We start from the raw sequence: 24,638 nt of genomic DNA, 5'->3' as shown, positions 1-24,638 counted from the left end.
GGAAATAAAGTATATCTCATCATCTCATCTCAGGTGTTAGAGGTTTGATCTGAGACAATGACTTCATCTTCTCCTGCAGTCAGTTTAGTAACCTCCAAAGAGCTTTTGATGACACCTACATTAGGGCTCCACTTTAGGCTGAGGTGAGAAACCCTTTGATGGTGTCTACTCTCCACTGATTGTAAAAGAAACCTGGGAAAGTAACTTCAGTCTGAATGTCTCCCTTCAGTGCAACATATTCAGGGTGTTCTCCAGCCCTGGATGCACAGGCACAGAGCTCTAGTTGCTCCTGCTGGAAGCTCTGGGCTATGGACCCACATTCAACCCTGTTTCTCAGGGGACTGGCTTTAGACACAGCCCGCTGGCTTGCTGATTATAATACAGGTGCAGCAGCGGGTTCACAGGCACACACCAACCCCCCAGATAAAGCTGCAGCAATTGTTTGTGTTAATAGGGTTTTAAATTGCAGCAGGAGGCACAAAAGGTGTCTGAGAACTGGAGACAGAGAGATGAAAGAATAATGCAAATATGGTACTGTAATGATTGGATTTTACCTCTTCTCTCAGTGACCTTAACTCTTCAGACAAAACAACAAAGAAAGGGAGCAATCCTATATATTATACTTCAGTCTGCAAGGGCTTTGTGAGTCTCTCACTTTAAGCCATGCCCCTAAAGATGTTTTTCATTTACGTTATGGAGTGTAGAGGATGCCTTTCTCATTTTGATCATGACGGTTCAATCAGATTTAGCTGCTACACCATGAATGCTTGTAGTGTTTGTATTTCCCTGCATTGGCACATCTAATTTAAACAAAAGCAACTCCACATGGTGCAAAGGTATTTCTAAAGGGAGCCTGTCATGGAGAGAGAAGTATTTCTGCAATTTCCACAGAACAAGGTATTTATGCTAGTGACATCTGGAAATGTGTCTCACTGTACATCCGATTTATAGGATCAGAAAGAGATATGATCTACTGATTAATGGGAAAATGAGACACTAATTCAATTTTTAAAGAATAGATGTTCAGAGATTTTGATATTTCATTACTATCTTCATCTGTTTCCTTTTGTATCCAGCAACAAAAAGCTTGCCAGATACTTTAGTGTGATGTATTTTGTCTGGGATGTTATCTCATCTGATGTCTTGAAGCTGAAGTCATTTATTTAGACACTGGGAATTAGCATCAGGCTAATCTTGTTACCTTAATCCACTGCCCACTGATGCAGCCATATTATATGGATCTAAAAGCTCTGCAGGTAATATATATGCATGACACATTAGTGACGCTGAACAAATTGATGTGAACTATAATTCTACATGTCAAATAGCACTCAACAAATAAGCATTTGCAATAAATATGTCAATTTCCATAATTCTCTAATTTTAAAGAGTCATTCAAACATGTGTCCCTGGACAGCACTTTCATGTTTTATCAAGTACACTTGTTGGTGCTTGGAGCATGATTTTTCATATCTTCCAGAAGAGTTTTTCCTTTTATTCTTAAACAGAAATGACAGGGGTAGAGATAAGGTAGAAAAACATAATTAAGGACTGTGGTAAAAGCCATATGATATTAAGTATCTCTGTTTTTCTTTCTATCCAAGATTCTATTTTCTGTAGATTATCTGATAAAATATTTCTGTTACTTTCCACAGAAAAGTATAATAAAACAAAATTTTGGAAAAAGCCTGGTTTAAGGCTTTCCAGACAGTTAGCCTTGTCCCCATGTATTACACTGACAAACAAAATGTGACAACTTTGCTTAAATTAAATTCTTCACTGTGATATAAAAACATGAATCAATCAAAACTGAAGTGATGAGGATCATTATTATGCTGGATGTAGTAAGAAAAAAAAAAAAAAAGAAAAGGCCTTATGTGAAAGAGAAAGGAATTTGTTCCACAATGACAGGATGAAAAGCAGGTCTGAAAGCTGAATCTGTGATAACAGAGAGCTTCCCTGAGCTTTTTTGCACTTATCCAAGGACATGCAGAATAGTGATTGTTGAGTGTCTGAGCATTGTGTGTGACTGCAGGTGTCATGGGTCTCACTCTGTCTTTCTATGTTGTCATTCTTATAGCCAGCAGGAGAATTGCACTACATGCGTAGCTGCAGTGAAAGTCAATTTCTGCCCAAACTCTGTCACTCTGGTCTGACTGGTGGATGGAAGGGGGGAGGAAGGACTGTTATCTGCATGGAATTTTCCTGTGAGGAAGGAGAATGAGGTGGTTCCAGGCACAATTCTTATAAATTTTTAGGAAGCCTGACCCAAACCAGGTTTTGTGAAATTGTAGTAAAGTGGTCCATTTATTAAAAAAAAAAAAAAAATAATCCAGTTTCTATTCAAACATAGGATTTGCCAGCATAGTGAAAAAACCCAGTCCTTCTAAGATGATGGTTATACTGATTTTTGTGGAAAAGGTTAGCTCATAAACAAAGCATGTCTCTGTCAAATCAAATGAATTTAAATTCATATTAATTTTTTTGATGACTGAGTATCTTCATTCTTCTTGCCGGTTTGTGCTAAGATTTCTGGGAGCTCTCTTTAAGGCAGAGTGTTTATACAGTGCTGGAGTCAGGGTGTCAGACTGGGTGACCCAGAGAATATGGAATAACTTGCTTTTGATGAGTTAGATATGTCCTTCTTGTTTTGTGTGTCTCTGGTCACTTCTGGGGATTTCTCTTGCCATATTTGTCTGGTCTGCTCTTGAACCCCTGTAAACTTTGAACGTCCTTTGACAGAGCAATTCTTTGCTCTCCTGTTTCTTCATTACTATTTTCGCTGGTCCTGCTAACGTGGTCTGAGTTTCCCTAGTTCTTGAATTAGTTATTCTTGCCTTATTTCTGGTGTCATATGTTCAAAACAGAGGATTGCTTTCCAGAAAGCTCCACACTGGCAGCAAGCCTTGCTTCAGTGAGCTCATGGTTATCTCCACCCTGGGTGTATGTGGGGTGGGTGAAGAGGGCAGGGAGAGGGTGGGAATGTTCCAGATCTTTACACTGATGTGGAGTGTGTGTCCTTGGTCACACAGTGACACAGCCCTCTCAGCAGTGCTCAGCCCTACAAACGAGCCTGCAGGCATTCTGTCTGCAAGATCAACAGTCTGTTGATCATCATCTCTGCTTTTGGAGATAATGCAACAAAAATTTAGGGGTGTTACTGAGTTTGAAAGCAATGCCTAGGTTGAATGCCAAGCTGACAAGAAGTAAGATAAAGCAATTTGCAGGCTTTTTTCCCATTTCTCTTTTCTATGATATTTTGTTTTTAACTTGTCAATCTTGTGCATTTTCTTGGTGATCTTGCCTGTTGCTTTAGCTTTTGACCCCTTTTGCCTTGGTCATTCTCCTTGGGTAGAACCAATGACTCCATAAAGCACCATGTCTTCCCCACTTTTCTTCACTGCTTCCTTTTATTTCTTCATTTCCAATAAGGAATGTTGATTTATTTGAAGTAGTGACTACATGATATGGAAATCCACTTATAAATCAGATCCGAAAGTGCTTTTGTTGCTGCAGATGTCGATGTTGAAGGATGAAATCTGACAGGGTGACAGGGTAATAGCATCCTTTGTATTGTGTGCAGCTATTTAAAGGATCTGCTCCGTTACTAACTTTCGTGCCCCTCCGTGCTACTAAAATGTAAAGTTCCTGCAGGAAAACAACTAAAATGTAAAGCTCCTGTAGGAAAAACAACTGCAATGGTCACAGCCTACACGAGGTGGCAGTACTGGTACCACATTAGTTTTCTTTTTTGGGGGCTTGCTGGTTTCCAGAAAATCTCTCTGTAAATGAATTGATTCATGTCAGAAGTGGGCAAGCTTGCAAACAAGTCCATCTGGTAAGCAGCTTACTACATTTCTACATAAATAAAGAAGATCATCCAATTCTTGCAGGGTCACTCCGCCCCTCAGATCATGAGAAAGTCTGTTTTCAATGTAGAAAAATTCAGATCTGTACAATGCTCCAAATGCATAACTGAGCACATCCTGCCTGGTTAGACAGTGATAGGCAACTGCAGAGCCTGACGGCTTGGGGCAGAGTGAATCAAGCCTTGTAGAAAATCGAGCACAGATATTCTAGGCAATTTTTTCAGCTTCACGGGCATGTGGGTGAAATGTACTTCCGTTAGACTGAGTCCTGGAGAACAAGGCCTTAGGATAGGAATTAACTGGGATTTAAGCCATCTACTACCAAAGGAAAAAGTGTTTTCATCTTATGTAGAGCCCTATTTTCATGCAATGTTTTAGCTTTGTGGATAAAAATCTCTATAGCAGAAGCAGATACTCTTATTGCAATCAATACAGTCAATGGACAAAAATGAAACAAGTGTTCTGGTGAATTTTCTTCTCCTGTTTTCTGAGATTTTTATGCCAAATTGCTTTTCTCTGATAAGATTTTTTTATTGCTACTTTTTAAACAAATGCACCAACCAGGGAGACGAAGGCCTATGTTCCACCTAAAAATATCTTAAGTGTGTTGCAATGAACAACAAGAAGTCCCCTGATTTTTTCATCTTTTTTTTTACTCTCTTTCTGTGAAAAAAACCCCAAACCCCCAGAAATCTGAATTCCTAGGCAGATCACTCAAAAACTTTTTCTCTTATGCATCTCACTGTGCTGGCAGGATATGGTATGGAAGACAGGAGGAGGTCTGTGCATGTGAGAGTGGAAGTGGGTGGAAGGGGAAAGTGTCACCTGATGGGGAGACATGTGAGATGGGTCATCATTAGCAGCTCTGAAAATGAGTGATCCCCTTGCTCTGTGAGCCTCAAAGTGCAGTGGGCCAGGGGATCACATCCAGTGTATTGATCCAGAGGGAAGCTCCAGGTCTGTGCTGTGTGTGAGGCACAGACCCACCTGCAGGCCATGTGGAATGGAACTCAGCCACCTGAATTTTACAAACATCCCCTGGGACTCAGCCTATCTCATCCGCTTCTTTTCCTTGAACAGCCCTCCTACTGCTCCATCCTATCTGTTCTTCCCTGGGTATTCCAGGTTGGAGAAGGACATTGCTATGAAGGACAGATGATGTTTAGGGACTATTCAACTCAGGTCATCGTTGACAGACTCTTGGCTACTCTGAGAATTAGCAACAGGAAAGTCCAGCAGCTGGTAACTCACCAAAATGCCTTCCCAGGGCTGAGTTTCTGCAGCTGCAAAGTAAGTCAGCCAGCAGGAGTATGGTTCCCAGGGGAGATGCTTGGGAACAAAACTATAAGGAAGGATGTGCAGATGGGCCAGGGACAGTGCTGAGGCTCTGGGATTTGAGGATATGGTGCATTCTCTTGGATGCCTGTGCTTTCCACCTCTTGAAAGTGCTCCAAGGTTTTGTGCTGCTTTTCCTATCTCTGGAGCAGCTTTAGGGCAGAGGCAGACAAATATAAAGGGAGTACAGGGAAAAAGTCCCAAATCTTTGGACCTATCTGGTGTCTGAACTCCCACTGAAGTCAGTGAGATATGATCTTTTACAATGCTTCCATAGTTTGGGCATGAGAATCTTTACACAGAATTATTACATTACTAGAAGTAGAATCCTAACCTAAAAGAATAGCCTTCATAACTTTTTTGAAAGATGGAAAGAAAAACAATAATTTTAAAATAATTAGGTGTGATCTTTATATTTTAAGGCTTCTCAGTTGGTGCAGAGAAAAGAAATGAAGCACTGAAAGAGAAGCAAGTTGATGTTCTAGAACTCACCAGCAGAGACAGACAATACCAGCTTGGCAAAGGCAGCTATCCACTTTCACTTCAACACCTGCCGCCTTACTAGAGAGGTTTTTAAAAGCCCTGTGAGCCTAAAAGGCAAGGACCAAATCAAGAGTGAGACCCTTTCCTGTCCCTTTTCTATATTTTGTTTCTAAACATTTCTTGAGCATAGTGACCTGACTGCTTTAAAATCTGTGCACTGAGTTATGACCTGAATTCACTGGATCATAAGCCCATCCTTCGTTATAAATAAAAAATGACCAGATAGCTGGACTGGCAGTCAGGGAGCAGACACTATTTTCATACATGAAGTGTTTTTACAGGGTCTGGGAGTACAGCATATGTTGTGTTAGATAGTTTGCAGTCCCAAAGCCCTTTGCTAACCTGGGTTTCAATCAGTCCTTGTCTGCAGCACTTGGCACTGAGGCCCTGGCTGAATGGTAAAACAAGATTATGTCACCCTCCCTCACATCTGCTGCTCTTCTTGGAGAATATCTAAATTCAGCATGATTAATTTGAAAAATTGTGGTTTTATGAGGAACTGTGTACTTACAAAAAACGCTGAAAGAACTGATTAAATTACTTTTAGTCACTTTCCTCTTGTGCTTTGCAACAGGGAATGGCTTCAAACTGAAAGTAAGTAGTTTTAGTTTAGATGTTAGGAAAAAAATCTTTGCTCTGAGGGTTGTGAGGCACTGGAACAGGTTGCCCGGAGAAGCTGTGGATGCCCCATCTCTGAAGGTGTTCAAGGCCAAGTTGGACGGGGCTCTGAGCAGCCTGGCCTAGTGGAAGATGTCCCTGCCCATGGCAGGGAAGTTAGAAATAGATGATATTCAAGGTCCCCCTGGAACCCAAACCGTTCTATGATTCTCTTACCCTCTGATCCAAGCAAATAAGGGCAATAAGTTGTTTGTTTTGGCTTTTATTTTATATAACAATTATTAAAAAAAGCTGAAATAGCAGCCAAGAAGAGGATAATACATTATTCATGCACTTACTTAATCTTTTCTTTGTTGCTCAGCCATTGAGGTGATCCAATATTTCAAGCAAGCTATCTGTTTCCAGTCTGCTTTCATAGTGGAGAATTTCCTTGGGTTTGCAGTAACCAGAACACAAAGGAATTCACCCTGCAGCTAAGAGAGTGGCTCGGAAACAACAACTACTAATCTGTTATCATTCCCTCTGCAAGATCTCTCCCACCTTAAAGCAGGAACTTTGGATAGCTGGTGTGGGTAGATGCTCTCCTCAGTCAGATTGTCTTAGCCCTTGTTCTCTTCTCTGTGATGCCAAATTACAGAGCTGACAAACAGTAAACAAAAACATCCTGCTTTGCTAAATTAATGGCGCATGTGTTGCTGCATGTGTTGCTTTTCCACAGGTGCCACCAAGATCATGATTGGTCTCCTGGTGGAAAATTTGGGCAGGCTTCCAGGTGTGACTCTGATGCTGACATTAGCCTTGCAAAGCTGTCAACAGGCACACAACGTTTTTCCTCAGTCTGTTACCTTGCAAAATATAGCATGTTGGGGCTCCTTTTATTTCCCCTGAAAAACTATTGATTCTTAATTGTGTCTATGACCTTAAAAATACATTTTCAAAGCATCAGCAGACACAAGTCAGGATAATATGAGAACTGACAAACCTTGTTCTTAGGGCAATGCAAAAGGAAACATCTAACAGGTAAACTTGAGCCTGTGAAACTGTTTGACAAAGTCTATTAGCAAGTGCAAGTTGTACATTGCTGAATCATGAAATCAGATTCATCTTAGTCTCATGGAGAATATGTGATTTTTGAAGTTTGCTTTCTGGAAAAGTATTGATGGCAGCTTTTTTGATATGAAAAGTAGGAAAATGACTGTACACAGAAAAGAAATTTCCTATTCTCTGAGCCTGACATTGCAGAGATACAACAGAGTAGGAATTCCTGCCTCCCAGTAGAAGTGTGTTATGCAGCCACTGTGGTCAGTCCAGCCTCTGGCACATTGGGGATTGCTTCCTCCTGGAACAGCTGGAAGCAGGCACTGCATTTCCAGGTTATGTAGGGACAGCACACCTATGAACTATGTTAAAGCATTAAGCACACCAAATGCTAAGTGGTAAATTTGATAAATAGTTTGAATGGACCAATTTCAGCTGAATTTTCCTTGCTTTTAAAGAGAGCTTTCTGAGACTGAGAAGAAATTTGAATACAATAAAATATTCAATACAAAAATGTCAACAATGTTATAGACTGCCATAAACAAACTGTTGAGAAAACACTTCATTTTCTCTCAGAAATGAAAATGGTTCTTTTCTCTGAGGCATAGTAGAAGTACTCAGGTGTGAAAGAAGTAGTAATCCAGAACAAGGCAACAGCAGGATAAATTTAGCTGTGACAAGATGATTGCCTTTTGCCTGCATGTTGCAATAGGTAAACATAAATCAGTCAAGGTATACAACTGGTCAATCACTGAAAAACAGGCAAAAATACCTAAAATTGCTTTTCCACTTACAGCTGTAGCAGGCTGTTTTTGCAGAGCTGAAGTGGTCTCCACTCCACTATGTGCTTTCAAAGTCATGAACAGGGCAAACTACAACTTTTTCCACGTTAAATTTCTGAGAGAATTCGTGCATCTGCATTAACAGCTGGGATTCTGTTAGAGGTTAAGACTACTAAATGTTGCTGTTTTCATACAGGTGTCATTATGTGTTTTGGCTGCCTAAGCTTTCTTACAAGTCAATAGCAATTTAGTCAGGACAGTCAACGGAAGTTTGAGAGCTCTTCAGGTGAAAAAATGATGTTCACTCTGAGGTCAGCTAAGCAGCTTTGGGGAACCCATTGACTGGGAGCTGTTTTGAGTTGTCTAAACATATGCATGTAATACAATTTGGAACTCATCCAAAAAATTGTCCATGACTTTCAAAAGGATCAGTTCACAAAGCCATGACCTCCCAGAGATCCTGTATCACATGTGCCCAACTGGTGAGACTCTCTTGCATAGCAGAGAATGTCTCAGGTCATGGTGAGCAGTTGTGTTCAGGCACCTGTCCTAACTCCAGTGACCACAACAGGAACTTAGAAATGTTCTTCGCATTGTATACATGACTACACACATCCCTTTCTATGCATGTAACATGAAGTGCAGATGTGTATACAGACATGTATAGATGAAATTGTAGAGATAGATACAGGTGGAGGTGTATGTGTATCTACAAAAGCTTTTTTTCATGCGGAATTTGATAATGTACATGTATGCAAACCTGTAGGTGCTTATTTATAGAGCTATATATAGGTGTACATATACTGTACTTACACTGATTCGCCTCTACATGCACTGATTAAATTCTGTTTCTTGGTCCAGAGCAGATGCTGAACCTAAAAAGCTCTTTCCTTTTGCTTTCATGAAAGTACAATTTCCCAAATGAAACCAATGGTACACAGGAAAAATCCCATTGAATAACCCCTTTTCTCACTAGGTAGCTGTGGGGCTGCCTAAAGAGCTACAAGTTGTGACCTAACAGTAAAAGATTTTGAGATAAACTACTTCAGGGCCACTACTGAAGCTGTGATATTGGATTGTATCAACTAACATTTTTGAAATTGGCAGCCCAATGCCCTGCTGCTCAGTACCTTGTAGATCCATCAGACTTCTTTCCCCGCTCTGCATTTTAGGATGTTAGATGTGCAGCATGAGTGGGCAGTCCAGTGGGACTGTATATGCTACTTTACAATATCAATGTGTTTCTGCTGCCATGAAAAAAAGTTGGACTCTCTCAAAGTCATTGTCTCCTCTCCTCTCCTCTCCTCTCCTCTCCTCTCCTCTCCTCTCCTCTCCTCTCCTCTCCTCTCCTCTCCTCTCCTCTCCTCTCCTCGGAATACATTCCACTTCCAAATAAAAAAAATTATTTTTTTAAATGTTCACAATTTACATATATCAACATATTAACATCTCTTGTAACTATTTCCTCATGAAAGTACTCCTCCCCTGTCAGCCCAGAGTTTATCTGTGTCCTAATGATCTCCTCTGGTTCCAGTGTGAATAAATGAGGAATGCCACTTACTCCTTCAGGAGCACTAACTTTGGCAGTTATGTTTACTTGCAGTAATGAGCTTTAATTACTTCAGCAATTACAAGTATTTGACTGAATTTCCACTGACTGCACACAACATCTGTACTGGTGGGACTGTACATACTCTCTGATCTCTGCCCAGGGCTCCCTAGAACATGGTAACAGCTGTATTCCATTAGTTTCTAAAGCAGTAAGCAAGCAGAAGCCCTCCAGATTTACACCGCTAGATTTAAACTAGTACCTCTTGCCTTTCATGTCAAGTAGAGATTGAAACATCCTGGATACTGCCTTGTTTCTCAAGTAGGATAATGGTTAAATCATTAAATGTAAACAATCTGTTCACTACATGGCTTCCTCTGGCTTTGTATGAAAGACTCTGTCAATGCTGCTTTCTGAGCAGAGGTCTCTGGACTGCTGTTCATTGATACTTTTGGGTATAGTGTGTCAAATGGCCTTTCTTCAAGTTTTTGCCCCATAAAGTGTGTGCTACAGACAGAACCTTGTCAGACTTCTGTTTTCTTATTGAATTACATACCTTTGTCGATACTTCAGGAATTAGGAAGTTAAAGCTCATTGTAAGATTCAGTTACTTTGTCTTCTAGAACGTGCTGCTTAAAACTGTGGCAGGAAATGCTTAAACACCTCTTCCCCCTGCCATGTTGTTACTTGCAACCATTTTCTTCTAGGGTACATGAACTAGAAGAAGGATGGTTATGTTTAAAAGTCATGCAATCAAATCTTAGGAAATGCCAGAACTGAAGCTGCATGTTTAGCTTTGTGCCTCTGGAGATATCTTTCCTCCCTTACTCTCCAGTCACAAGGTGTGTGCCTCCCCTCTGTCATTGCTGGCCTTCTCCAGCCTGAACCACAGCTCCTGGATCATCTTCTTCAGCATGTCTGGGAAGCACTGAAGCCATGGGTGTGTCAGCAGGGACCCTGCCTGTGCTTGCATGCCATGCTCCTAGACAGTCCTCGAGAGACTAAGGAGCAATTGTGACCCAGTCCTGTCTAGTCACGAGCTGGGAGTGCTGGTAATGAGCTCTGCAGGCAAGTGGCTTGCTCTGCTAGGTTACCCTAGCTCTGTGTAATACTTGGTGTGGACAGACTCTTTTAGAAGGGATTTGTGGGACAGAGTTCTAGGAATGCCATGAAGATATGTGAATAGCTTTCAGGTCTTTAGGAGCAGCACTGATTCCTGCCGGACATCGCAGTGTTGTGTGCTGTGTGCAGCTGAGCTCCTCTGCCTGAGCTAGTTTGGGTAATGAAAACATGCTTTATGGAAAGTCAGATAAACTGGTCCTCTTGCAGAGAAGACTCCTTTCAAAGGGAAAGGGACAGGAATGAGCCCTGGGAAGGAGCAAGGAAAGCAGAACTGTGATGTGGCATCCCTTACAGGATCCAGATAACCAACAACTCCTGGCCACTTTGTCATCTCCAACAGCTAAAAAAATTATCAGATCACAAAAATCCCTTTGTGGTGATTAAAGATTAAATGGGAGAATAACCAGACTGACTGTAACTGTGTCTCTCCTCCCCTTCCACTCTCTGCACATAACCATGCAGTTCTAGGTGAATGCCAGAAGGGCCAGGTGTCCTCCCTTTCCCTCCTGCCTCTACTGTGAAATTTCAGGATGCCTTTCAGTGGTCTCCTGGAGCTTTGCAGCTGTGCATTATTATGGCTTGTGAAGGGAATTGGCTACATAACACACTTTGGCTCCTCAAACAGTGATTACTTCAATGGAATTATTAGCACAAAGGAAGATTTCTCAGGTGAATGAGGACAGCACAAACATGCAGGTTATATTTCTGAAAACTATAAATAGAGCCAAATCATTAATGCAAGGAGTCCTTCCAGTGTAAGTCTTTTCTCCCCTGCTTTCTGAAGAGTACTGATGGGCAGGGAGAATAGTTTGTGCTGATAAAGATATTCGCACAGAAATATTAATGAGCTGGGGAAACTGTCACAGAGATAGTCAAGGATAGATTTTTCAGAGAAGGGTTCACATATATTTTTGATACTATAAACAAAGATTTTTTGATGACTGAAGCAGAAAAAAAAGTGGAATAATCTTCTGCTAAGACTGACCAGAATGTAAATAATTTAAACACAAAGAAACAAAAATCCCAGCCCAAAAGAGCTGATCGTGTTTTCTTTTTTATTATTACATATAAGAAAAGGAATATCCTGGGTTCAATTCACAAAGCTGGGGGAAGTCATGTAGCCTCTTCCACACGTCTTGGAAATCTCATCTGTGATGAGAGAGAGCTGGGTCCCCAATCAGATCTTCCACTCTTTTGCCTGAGGCTGTGATTTGACATGACAGTGGGTTTGGTGACAATGCTGCACGTGTTCCCACCCCTTTGACTGCTCCAGCAGTTGATCCATGACAATTTGTACAGCCACACTGTTACTGGAATCAAGGATGGCTCTTGCAGAAAAATCACTTGGCAAAAAGAAATGAACCTGATTGTTTTTTACTCTAATACAAGTGGGTTTATTACAGTGGTTCATGGCACACCTGGGTGAGAAGACAGCAAGGAAAGATTAAATGGATTTAATTGGTAATTAATAATTTATTGCTTCAATTATGATCAAAAGTGCCTTTATGTATATTGATTTTTTATTTTCCTCTCCCAGAGAAGTTTATGTGAATGGAAGTCATGCACTGTTTGTCAGACAGAGCTTTATTCTCACAGCAGGAGTAGTAATTGAAATAATGATTTCCTACTATCTTCATATTTGCTTACAGTTTCAGAAAAAATCTGCAGAAATGTGGGACACCATTGCAGCCTAAAATCAGATATATTTATAAAAGAACAAGGCGGCTGAAGTTTTTGAGAGATTTCTCCCAAAAGAGCAAACAAGTATAAGTGTGACTATAAGATTTAGCACATCTTTAATTCTACTGATGTCCAAACCAGCACAGAAGCCCTGTAAAAATGTATATTTTTGTGTTTTCTCTCTTCTTTTCCAAATCGTCACAGATCACCAAAAGTCTTGAAACCATTTGCAATTAATCTCATTACTCCCAATATTTAAATATGAGTTCAAGACTTTCACGGATTGATTTGACATGACTTGGGAGGCCCACTTAAATTAAACCAATGTCTAATATTTTTGCAATTGTAGTGGAACAAGAATCTGGAGAAACAGAAGAAAACACATGGGGTAGCTAGAACAAAAGTACTGTTTGTTTTCTAATAGATTGCCGAAGATGGGCCTACCCTCTGGAATTTGATATCTAAGTGAAAAAAGTAATTATACTCAATCTTTAAAAATAGCTCTGATGTTAGATATTTCAATTTACAAGTTCCAATTCAATTTAAAAAATTATTTTGTTCCAAGAAAGTTAGAAATGCACATCCAAGGAAATTCATGTTGCCCATGGTTTTGATTTTTCTGTAGAAGCAAAGGAGGATTTTAACAAGAATTAGTCAAGTTCAGCAAGTTACCTTAAATTCTCTGAAATATTTTACCTCCTAAACTGTTATTTCATGTTTAGTTAGTATTCAGTTGCATGGCTGGTAGTCAAAGAAATATATAGAGATAATTGTTCTTCCATATGCACCCTCTACAGTAACAGGATCTGTGTACTCTGATACAGTAAAAGGAGTGCATTCCTTTGTCGTATGCAGAAGACATCCAAATAAAATATGACTTTTTCTTTGTCTAATATCTTCTTCTACTTTATTTTTTACAGAGCGGATTTTTTTTCTTTTTTCTTTGTTTTTTAAACTGTATTCTCTGCCCATGGTGATTTCACACTGCTTTATCTTCACTGACTTTGGAAGAATTCCATCTGAGTTACATGGGTGTGATTTACTGGGAATGAAGCCCATTATAGATAATTAACTGTAGTGCATTGTTATAATTCTTTTTATTTAAGAGAATTTTTTCCTCCCTTTCCCCAGGGTGTGTTCCATCTGCTCCAGGATAGGAGGTAGAAAGGGAAGCTATTTATTTTTCATGTTTTTAAAGGCACAGAGAGCACGAAGAAGGTTAGCTGGGTCCCACTGTTGTGACACCTTTTTTCTTCCTGATACTGTCTGGATTGCTGAGGCATAATTATTGTGGCCAAGGACAAGGTCATCCTGGAGATCAACAAGCTGCTGTAAGAAAGAGGCAGAGAAAGCATGAGAACAGTTTAGACATCTAACTGAGGCACGGACATCACTCCCCCAAATCCCTTCTGAGACTTCTGCAGGCAATCTGGATCTGTGTGCAGCCTTTCTGCAGGCAGTGGTCATGAGACAGCAGCTCAGAGTCCAAACTCCATCCCTCCCCTTCCTTGGTGTGACAGATGCCCCAAGGCAGCTCCTCACGCCATGCAGCTGCTGTTTGCTGGGTGTCTCAGGGCAGAACAATGTTCCTCGCTGCTGAGCTGGGTACCTCAAGTATTTTCGTGTTCCCTCCCTTTGTTCATCATGCATTTGTATAAGAAAACATCTTGAAAAGTGTCTCAAAAGCTGGCTGATGTGACTGGACTCCTGTCTGACCTTCGGGACTTGGGTGCATTGTGGGAAGTGAATGTGTTAAAGCAGCTCTCTCGGGGAGGGTGTTGTTCACTGACTTCAGGGGGCTTACTGAGAAAATTGCAAGGCTTTTGCCTTTGCCTTAATAATAAACATCAGCTTCCTTTTAAGTGTGTTGGTCTGAACAGAAAGAAAGGGAAGGCCCAGGAAGACAAAGCCGTGAGAGTTAATTCTGATACACTTTTCATACATTTGAAGCAGATATAAAGCATTCCAAAATTTCTTCCGCGTGTTGGTTTCCTGTGGTTGATTTACAGGCTGTGACAGAAAATCCATTTCTGCTCCTGTAGATGCTAAATTCATTACCTTGCCACAGAATTCAGATTCTCCACTTCTCCTTGAACTTCAGCTTGTTACTATGGCAACCCGTGCCAGACAATATATTTTTTCTTCTCACTATTTTCCATTGGCATGGTTGCATATTGCTGTAAAAATAGTATCTTTTTGCAATATTAATAAAAAAAATTCACAAAAATCACTGTTTTTTATTTAAAAGTTTCCCTCTAAACTGTGATTTTGGGACATATATAATATATGCAAAATAAGTCTGATTAATCACAATAAAATAAAAAAACTTTATAAATTAACAGGGCATATTTTCTTTACAGCTGCGCTCAAAAAGCTTTTTTTTTTGCCTTTCTTCCTTCAAATCTTCCAACGGATGGACATTTTAGGTTACAGTAAAATGCTTTTTGAAATGGATTGCATTTTTCTTCAATAAGTAACTGGTCACTCTTCCTTATTTCAGATGTTGCCTCCTCTCTACAGTTGTCAGAAGTATTCAGGGATTAGCTTTCCAGTAAAAGTCCATGCCGTTTTGAGCTTGCCTCTTTCTGAAGTCTTGTTTAAATTCCAAATTGGTTTCTGAGGGGGGTGTCTGTTCTTTGCTGCAAGAAATCCAAGGAATGTCAGGAGGATAGCAATGAAATCAGTCAATCAATAGGTTGCCCTTGCTCTCCTGAATGAAATGGAAGGCTGATAAACTAAGGCATGTATTAGATGATTAGACTGATTGGCAGTGCCCTGGCCAGAAACAGCAGAGTCTGTAAAAATGAATAGAAAGTATTCAGGAATTCAAGGTTTCTAGAATAATGAAGTTGGGACTAATTTAGTAGTAATGTTTGACATGCATTAACTAAAAAGATCCTTATCTGTACTTATAAAGCTTTGTTCATCCTTCCCTTACATATATTATTTATTTAAACCAACAGATTCTTAGCATGAGTGCACTACATGAACCTGAGATTGTACGGAGAGTTATACTGCAAAATACCTACATAAGAGAAGTGTTTAAGTGGCAAAAACTCTTAGTAAATAGGGTTTTTTGCTCTTCATGCAGAGCATGGAATTATGTTACTCTGCATTCCATGTCTTCCACGAGTGCTTAATCTTTCAATTGGTTTCGCTGCACCATTCTTACTACAGTGCATAAGGGGGAGACAGCTGCTAATAAATGGATTTTCTTGACAGCTCTCTGAGATGAAAGCATACTGATATCCAGGCTTGTGGATATGTCATCTAAGTGACTTACAGCCACAAGACAAGTCATCCAATCTGAGAAGCCCATGGACTAATTTTCAGAGCTTTTAGATTTGTGTGTTGCACATCCAGGACACTGGCATTCCCTGACTGCAGGTACAGCTGCAGATTAACCCTTTAACATAGCTTAATTAGCAGCACAGCCCTGATGACTCACAGAACATGACACACTGTGCATTAACTCAGGTAGAAATCCTGTAGGAAAATTGCAAGACAATCATGAACCTAAAGTTCATATTAAAATGCTTTTAAAAAAGTACTTAATTGATGTCACTGTATCCTGTTTAGCTCTGGGAGTTTATAATTTTTGATTACTTAAATATGAAGCTGTAATATTACTTTAAGGCTTTCGTAATGGTTACCTAATTTATTTTTTCCCCTTTTCCCCCACCCTCCCACAAGCACTGTATTTAGTCCCTGGTGAGGTCAGGATGAACAGTGAGAGCATAGAACAGACAAGATGGAATATTTCTCACCTAATACTTGACGTTCAAAGGTTAGACCTCTAAAGCTGAAGCAGGGATGTCCCTTGGCAGTAGATGGGGAAAATGCTGTCCTTAAGGGTGCCTTATGCCTGAGGTCTGAAATAAGTTGAATAAAGAATAAGGTCTTTGCATTACATTTGTCATTCTGAGCTTACCATGAACATCATATTTTCTCCCCCAAGAAGCAGAAGGATGTTCTTCAGAGCAGATTTAGTACCTCACACATTTGGGCCCAGATTCTTTAGTCTTGACCCTGTCTTACTTTTCATTACTCTATACGGATACAAATATGTGACTGTGTCATTTTTGCACAGTCATTTGTGGGAATGTTTGCAAATCAAATGAAAATTACAAACTTTCCTGGAAGGAGACAGCTTCTAGGCCTTTCAAGCACTTACATTTCACTAGCAGTTATATTGCTCATTTTTATTCAATAACTACCCTGAAATTGAATGTTCCAGGGTTTGACACTAAACAAATAAATGCCACTGAGAGCAGTACATCTGGTTTCAATAACAACAGCAATAATTTCCAATATTTGTTTTCATAATGAAGGACCAGAGTCCAACAGCATTACTGGTGAGAAGAGCACTGAAAGTGAGAAGGGCATATAATTTATTACACATACAATAACTATGTTAAAAGAACATTATTAAGGTTGTAAAGTCAAACACTTGAGACTTAGGAAATGCCAGAATTAAGGTGGTCTGTGCAACTTTAATTTGACCTCGTCAGTGTATGTCTCCAGATAGTCTTTAGTTACACGAATGTATGTGATTTCTCTCCAAGACTCCCACCTCAGACAGTGCACAGAAAGTGTAAGTTGCCCATTTAAGGAACAGCTTTGCAATACTTATTTTCCTTCTCGTGTCTGGCATGTGATACTTTTGCTCTGCACCACGCAAGTCTTGCTCCGAAGGAAAAATGGTTCATTTCCTCCCATACAGTTTTGTCTTGCTCATCACTGCTGCAACTCATTTCTTTGTAGCACCATTTTTGTAGAAATCTGTCTGTGTTAGTGAGTCTGTGTGGCAGAGAGGGGGCTGGTGACCTAGAGCTCCCACTGCGGGGGATTTGCTACACCTTGTCAGCATATTTTGAATACCTGTGACCAGTTGGGGGACATTAGGTAGAGGCACCAGCAGAGCAACCTTCTAGTTTAATCTCACCCAAAAAAAAGCCTGACCTGTGTGCTGCGGAGGAGTGCAGGAATGCAAACCAAAGCATGGCAAGTGGGAATGACTGGGAGATCCTCTTCAAAACCACACTGCAGCTCAGACCTAAGAGGCTGTGGTAGGCACATGCTGTGAGAGGACCATCTGTTTTACAGATGGAGGGAGGAACCACACACACAGAGGTTAAAACAAAAGCATCAACTAATTTTGGGTGTGAATGTGAGATAACAGAAGTTTAGTCCTTTCAGAATTACCACTTAGAGCAGTCCCTTCTCTGTCCCTTCTCTGACATTGCCTTGCTGCAGTCACAGACCTGTGGACCTGATATTTTCCTATCTTAGTATTTCATCCCTGTTTTAATTAAAGCTGACTCCTCACTGCACACTAAAATCAGTAAGTCACATAGTCTGCTTCTGTATTAGAAAACTACATGCAGCCAGGGCAAGGGTCATGGCACAGCTTGCTCCCACATGGTTTTATTTTCTCCCTCCCTCACAGCACTCCCGGAAAACCTCATTCCTATTGCTTGCTGGGTACATACCCTTGCTCATGTTCTCCTCAAAGCTGTGACTGACCAGCTATTCTTATTGGGAATAATTTCTTGTCTTTGGCATGGATAATCATGCAGTTGTCATAGAACAGGGACTATAACTCTGTTTTCTTCACTTACCAACATCACATTCCCATATGGGGACTATGAGCTCATACTTTTTTCCATGTCCACAGACCTTGAAATAAATCCAGCTGTATATAGCCAGGAAATTCCAGCACTTGGTATTTCCATTTCCTTAAAACATTCTATTTGTTTTATCTGCATTTAATTTCATCTGGAGGTTGGGGCTGACAAGTTGCTGATCTGTAAACTTTGCTTGGTTTCATCCCCAGAGCACCATGAACTTTCTCTGCGAAGGACAGATGCTTCATGCTCATTAATACCCATGCAGCTTGCACATTCCTCATCTCAGTGTGGGAACTTGGATTTTCTTGTCCTCTTGCAAAGATCCCAGTGGTACCAATGAAAGAAGAAGAAGCAAATTACTTCTTTATAATCTAATCATAATATAATAATTTGCTGCCACATTGCCCCAGAACAGTAGCACATCTGATACTACTTTGAATTTGGACTTCACATTTAACAATCAGTCAAATTTTCCAAAAGTCCAGTATGAGGTATGCTGATGTTTAACAGGCAGTCAGAATCACCTATCCTAAAACAAACAACAAGAAGCACATCTTATTAAATTGCATTACCTCAGCTCTACTGAGCTTCTTTTTTTTAAATCAAATATCATAATGCCAAAATAATGACTGAAAGGAAATTGTTAGAAACACTTCCTTGACCTGAACACGATGGAAAATGCTCAAGTAAATGAAAATCTTCCTGCCTACAAGCCACAGCAATAAACCATCACCACTATTTTTCATAGTGGATCATCATGCCATACGGGTTTTTAATAAAATATATGACCTATTCCAAACCTTGACTATTGCTCTTATCTATCATTTGTTATAAAGACAGCAGACATGTTTGATTTCTCTCATTAAACTGAAACCATTTCTGTCTTTAGGTTATTGCTGTTTCAGAATAACATCCACTACATTCTCAATTGGTTTTAATTATCTTTCTTTCATTCTCTTTCTCAATATGCTTTTTTTCCCAAATGTTTTACATTGTTTTATGTTGATGGGAAAGCATCTTGCTGGGGCATGTTTATTGAAACATGCTACTTAAAAAGCTAATTATAAGGTAGATTATATTTTTCTTTTCGCAAATGCACTTGACTATTTTAATTTCTTGGCAGAAAGAAATAATTAACAGCCATCTTGAATGCCGTACAGTGTATATGTGTGTGAGCTTGGTGAATAGATGCTGATGTTCATGACCCTGCTTTGGTATCCCTTAGATAAAGAAAGACCTTTAATTACTTTGGAAGGAAACCTTGCATATGTGGTAATAGTAACAAGGAAGTAGCAGATTATTCAGAACTGTTTTGTGAGAAAGATATATATGGAAGAGTCTGCATAAAAATTTAAAAACTTGGGCTAGTTTCCAATCTGATGTAAAGCTCTGTGGTGTGGTAGACTTAGTCAGAATTTACTAAGGTTTACTCTGAGAAATATGACCCAGATGGCTTTGTTTCCTCATGTTCTCTCTTATTTGTCTGCTCATTTTCCAGCTGATTCTATTGGTGGGTCTTTCCAAACAGGCAAACGTGGAAGCAACCAGACAGAGAAAAAAAAGCAGAACCTTAACACCCGAAATGAGAGCAGTCAAAGGTATTCCACATGTTAAGAGGAACATGTATGGCAAGTGCAGACCACTTACACAGGGATTGGAGAGGACTTAACATCTTGTTTTCTTGTGGTTTTCTCTAAGTCCTACTTCTCTACCATTTTCATTATACATAGGAAAGAAATCCGCCTTTCCTTGCCCAGACCACCTCATAAAGAAGACCTTGAGTACTATTTAGCACATCTTCAGCAGCTGAAGGAGATGTCAATGCCACACAAGCAAAGATTAGGAAAACTCATGGTGAGAACTTTCTGGAGCTTTAAGTGCCAGAGTATTTTTACACAAAACAAATAATAGCTACCTCATACTGTGGGTTTAATGCTTACTATTTTCAGCTTTCTCAGTTTTATTAAAATAAGTGTCCCTTGTATTTTTGGCCTGTCTGGTTTTAATTTTCTCATATATTCAGTTTCAAGAAACACAGAAGCAAGAACAAAACTTGATTTTTTTTCACCAAAGTATTTGTCTTTTAGGACTAGGTTCAGACAGCTTAATTTAGGTGCTCAATTCAGATGTCTTGCTGCATGAAAAGGAGTTGATGGATGAATACTCAGGATTGATGTGTGTGCTCACCAGAGGGACAGAATGTGGTAGCATCATGGTTGCTGCACCTCTCAGGTGCTCATGAGATTGAACCAGAGCCATGCATTGCATGATTCCTTTTTCCCATCATACAGGGTGTGGGATGCTGAGTTTCATGGAAGGGTAGATGTTTGCCTGCTGTGCTTATGTTTCTTTGAAGTGGCACAAGGTCCTTCCATGCCACATCACTCAGCCATGAGAGGGCTTTGCAGGAATGAGGCAACCTAATGACTCAGACAAGGCTGCCTTTATGCACTTGCAGGTGTCTAGGTTGAGGTATGTGGGGGATTTCATAGACCAGCCTCAAACTTGGTTTTAGTCACATAACAAAATATTTGCTGTGCCTACTTAGCACTATCATACCAAAACCATGCCCAACATGGAAGCAATGAAAGGCTGAATAGGAGCATAACACCTTTTAAAGCACATTAATAAAGTTTTCGAAAATAAAAGTAAGTGGAATTCATTAGTCTAAAATACAGCCTCTAATCTTTTAAAGGCTGGCATAAGCCTATAATCATAGATTTTGGAGTACTTAAATGATTGTATAATACCAAAATGTTTATATGGGCATGCATACAACTAAATTTTAGACCTGTTGTGCTTTCAGAATGATCTAATGCTGCTGCACAGAAGCTGTTGTTGGGACTCATAGGCTCTGTTTCCCTTTTCTGCCAAGATTTACAGCTAATGAGATGCTATTTTCTGTACTCCTTGGCTAGTGCAAAACTGTATTTGTTAGGCATTGTTTTTATGATCTAAGATTTACAATTTCTAATGATCATATGCAAAGAAAATCTTTTATTCACTTAAGCACCATGGGAGACTGCATGTAAGAAAATCACCATGTAATTTTCACTACAGAAGCATTGTTGCTTTATAGCCACTGTGATTTTTTTAGGCTTACACAAAGAACCAAATCCTGACCCCTTGGCTTGTGCTAGGCAAAAGCTTTGCAAGCATCCCTGTAGAGTAGATTTTAATTTTCATGAATGATTCCCTAAGACTTCGGTGAAGCAGAAGTAGTCTGAAACCTGATAAAAGTGGAATGAACATAATTTTCTGGGAATGAATATCTCATTTTCCAATGCCAGGGAGCAAAGTGGTCTGCTATATTCAGGTGTGTTGAATTCAGTCTGGTTACTTGAAAATAGAATTACTATCCTAAGTAAAAGCTCAGAAACTGTTCCAGAGGAAAAAAAAAAAAGCCATAAAAACCTCATACTATGCCTGAATTTATATAATTTACAGTAACTCTAGACTCAGTGATGATTCAAAAATAATTTTAAAAAAAGATATTTCTGGAGTTAGATGATAATTATGAGAATTCACTTTCTTTCCTTTTACGTTTGTATGTTTGGAAGTTTATACAATGATTTCAACTCACATAGATAAGATGTAATGCTTGTTACATTAGTAGTTTAACTGGTTTGGCATAAGTGAATGGGTAATTTTTCAGTAAATTGCTCAAATTAAGATATTGAATTCTTGCGATTTCTACACATTTTTTGGCTAGTGATCTCAACTCCAGAGCAATGCATGCTTACATCTTTTGCATGTCTTCTTGAGCAGACAGACCAGGAAGAAAGGGCAAGAAAACCTCTGAGACATTGTTCTTGTGACACCAGACAGATGCTGTAGCATATCCAAGGTAATGATGCAGTATTGACAGTGCCATCACCACAAAGGCCAACAATAAATATGTGAATGTGCTACTCCATTGTAGGGACTCAAGTATTTTTATTCCAAGGTTCAGCCTTCACAGGCTTTTGTTCCAGTGAGAGCACAGAGTGACCTAAATGTATCTAAAGCACTCATGGCTTTATATTCTTAGTGATTGCATGTAGCAAGAAAGTAATTTTCTGGACCTGGCTCTTTTAGAAATTTTTCATTTTGACTATCCCACTCTTTTTTATATTGCAAATAACTCTAATGACGATGCAGTGAAGCTGTTCTTTCACACAGGTTTAAAAGCCTAATTGGTCTCAACTGTAATATGGGCCCTTTACAGTCAGCAGGTATAAGAAATTCCTCTGGCCACGTGCCATAGACCCAGACTCTCAGTATGGGTCCTATAAAATCCACCTGGCCAGTATATTTGCTTCCTGGGATACCATATACCTATAAACATGATCATTTAGGGGCTGAGGAAAGATTTTAGATTATTGAATGTGACAAGAAACACTGTCTAATGTACTAAACCTGCAAGTATTTCAGTTTCTCTTAATTGAACTATTTTTTTAGGTAGTCACCTTTTTTTTAGGTGTCCTTACACCTGGCTTTGAGCTTATCCCACAACTGCAGCCAGTCTGATGAGAAGAGCATATTCACTAATGGGAGTGTGTGGGTGGCCAGCTTTGTTGAGGCACAGGGGACAGCCAGGTGGATATGTATGGGGGCATTGCAGTCACGTGTTAAATTTTCTGAAGGGACGGGATGGGTCTTTAAGACCATAAGGGGACTACAACAGAGAATTTTGTGAATTTCTGCAAAAGAGAAAAGTAAAACAAAAGTATATGTCTAGCAAATTTTAGCCAATGAAGAAGCACAAATGACCAGAGCACTATAACTATTTGGAACAATAAATATTCTTCTGTCAGCCACTCTTTAGAGAAATAAGGCAAACCCATGCCCCCCCAAAACCATAAAAACCCCTATCAAATCATCAAAACATAAAAACTTGACATGCCATGTGCTACTGCCAGTTTTGTGTGTTTATGTGTTTTTAAAATTGAATTTGACATTTTCTTCTCACAAAGACAAATGTTGCCTCACTGATTCTGAGAAGACAGCTTGTTTGATGAAAGTTTTTACAACACTGAATGAAGTTTGAAGTCATGGTTTATAAGGCTGGTACAATCAACCAACCAACCAACCACCCACCCAAATATGACTAATTCAGACAGCTGTTTCCCCATTATAATTTATGCACATGTTGAAAGATATGCTCTATTAAAAATCTTTACTCATTGATTTAGGACGTGTTTAATCTACAGTCACAGAATTTGCTAATGCAATGTAGTGATTTCTGAAGTAGCTTTAAGCTAGATATGACATGGATAAATCAACCTCCACAATATAAATCCTGGGCAAGAAGTTGAATTAAGGATACCTCATGTATCTTGACTTTATACAGCTGTCACTTCTTAGATTGTTATGTAATCATTGTCTCAACTGTTTGGCCACTATTTATGCTAAAATCATTCATATCAGTTCATCAGTACAGAAGCGCATTAGTGTTGCCTCCATGTTGCCAAAGCCTGGCATCTAAGCTGGGAATTCCTGCTAAGGTTATGATGAAGAGATTAAAAAATACTGTCAAATGGTGATGTTGGTAGGGACATACATGAGTAGAAAAGAATACCTTCAGCCGGATGGAAGTCATCTTCTCAGAGCTTGCTGAGTAGGGAAGCAGAGTTATCGCCATATTGCATAGCAAATTCAAGCAAGAGGACAAGTTACCATGAAGAATGAGGACAGGAGTTTTGGTAAAATGGTTCATGGATCCCTGCTAACAAAAGCCCTCATACAGCAGAAGACAAAAGAGAAATTTGCTCAGCAGTGCAGGGAGGGGAAGGATATGTGTTCGTGAATGAGGGATAAGATTCATCAGCTGAGTTCTAAGTCATTGCAGGGCACAAGGAAAAAAAAGGTTGCACCATGACTGTGCAGTTCCAGACGGAAAGTGACCCATGCATTCCAGATATCAAGACACCCAAATCCTGGAGAACGTAGCAAATGGAATCAGGCCCATTAGGGCTTCTGGAAAGAACTGGAGGTTATGTGGGCAATGCAGGGGACATGTTTTAATACTGTTACTTCTCAAGAGAGGGAGGCTACTAGATGAGAGCAAGAATAAAATAAGCACATAGACAATCTTGAGTTCAACCCCTTTGGGCTGCTGATTTGTTTACATTTCTGGATTATTCATGGGGTTACTAGAGTTGGATACTTTTAGATCTTGTCACACCAGCATTGGAGAACCCAGCAGAAAGGTCCTCATTGAGCACACTGAAAGGCTCTGCCCTATTTTGATTGGGTCATACTTTGATTTTTGAATTTTTTATAGTTGATTTGGTTTGTAGGTGGTTTTTTTTTGGTTTTTTTTTTTTTTTGTTTGGTGTTCCCACATCCTCAGCTCTGGCAATAAGAATGATATTTGCTAATTAGGTGCCAACGTGGTTGTGATTTTCCAAGGGCACATACAAATGTCAGCTTTGAGAAGTGCAGAGAGCCATTGTACATTTCTGAGAAATATTAACCTGAGTTCTAATTA

Source organism: Lichenostomus cassidix, chromosome 3 (assembly GCF_008360975.1).
Source record: "Lichenostomus cassidix isolate B80296 chromosome 3, HeHo_3.0, whole genome shotgun sequence".
Taxonomy (NCBI): Eukaryota; Metazoa; Chordata; class Aves; order Passeriformes; family Meliphagidae; genus Lichenostomus; species Lichenostomus cassidix.
This window is presented reverse-complemented; position numbering follows the sequence as displayed.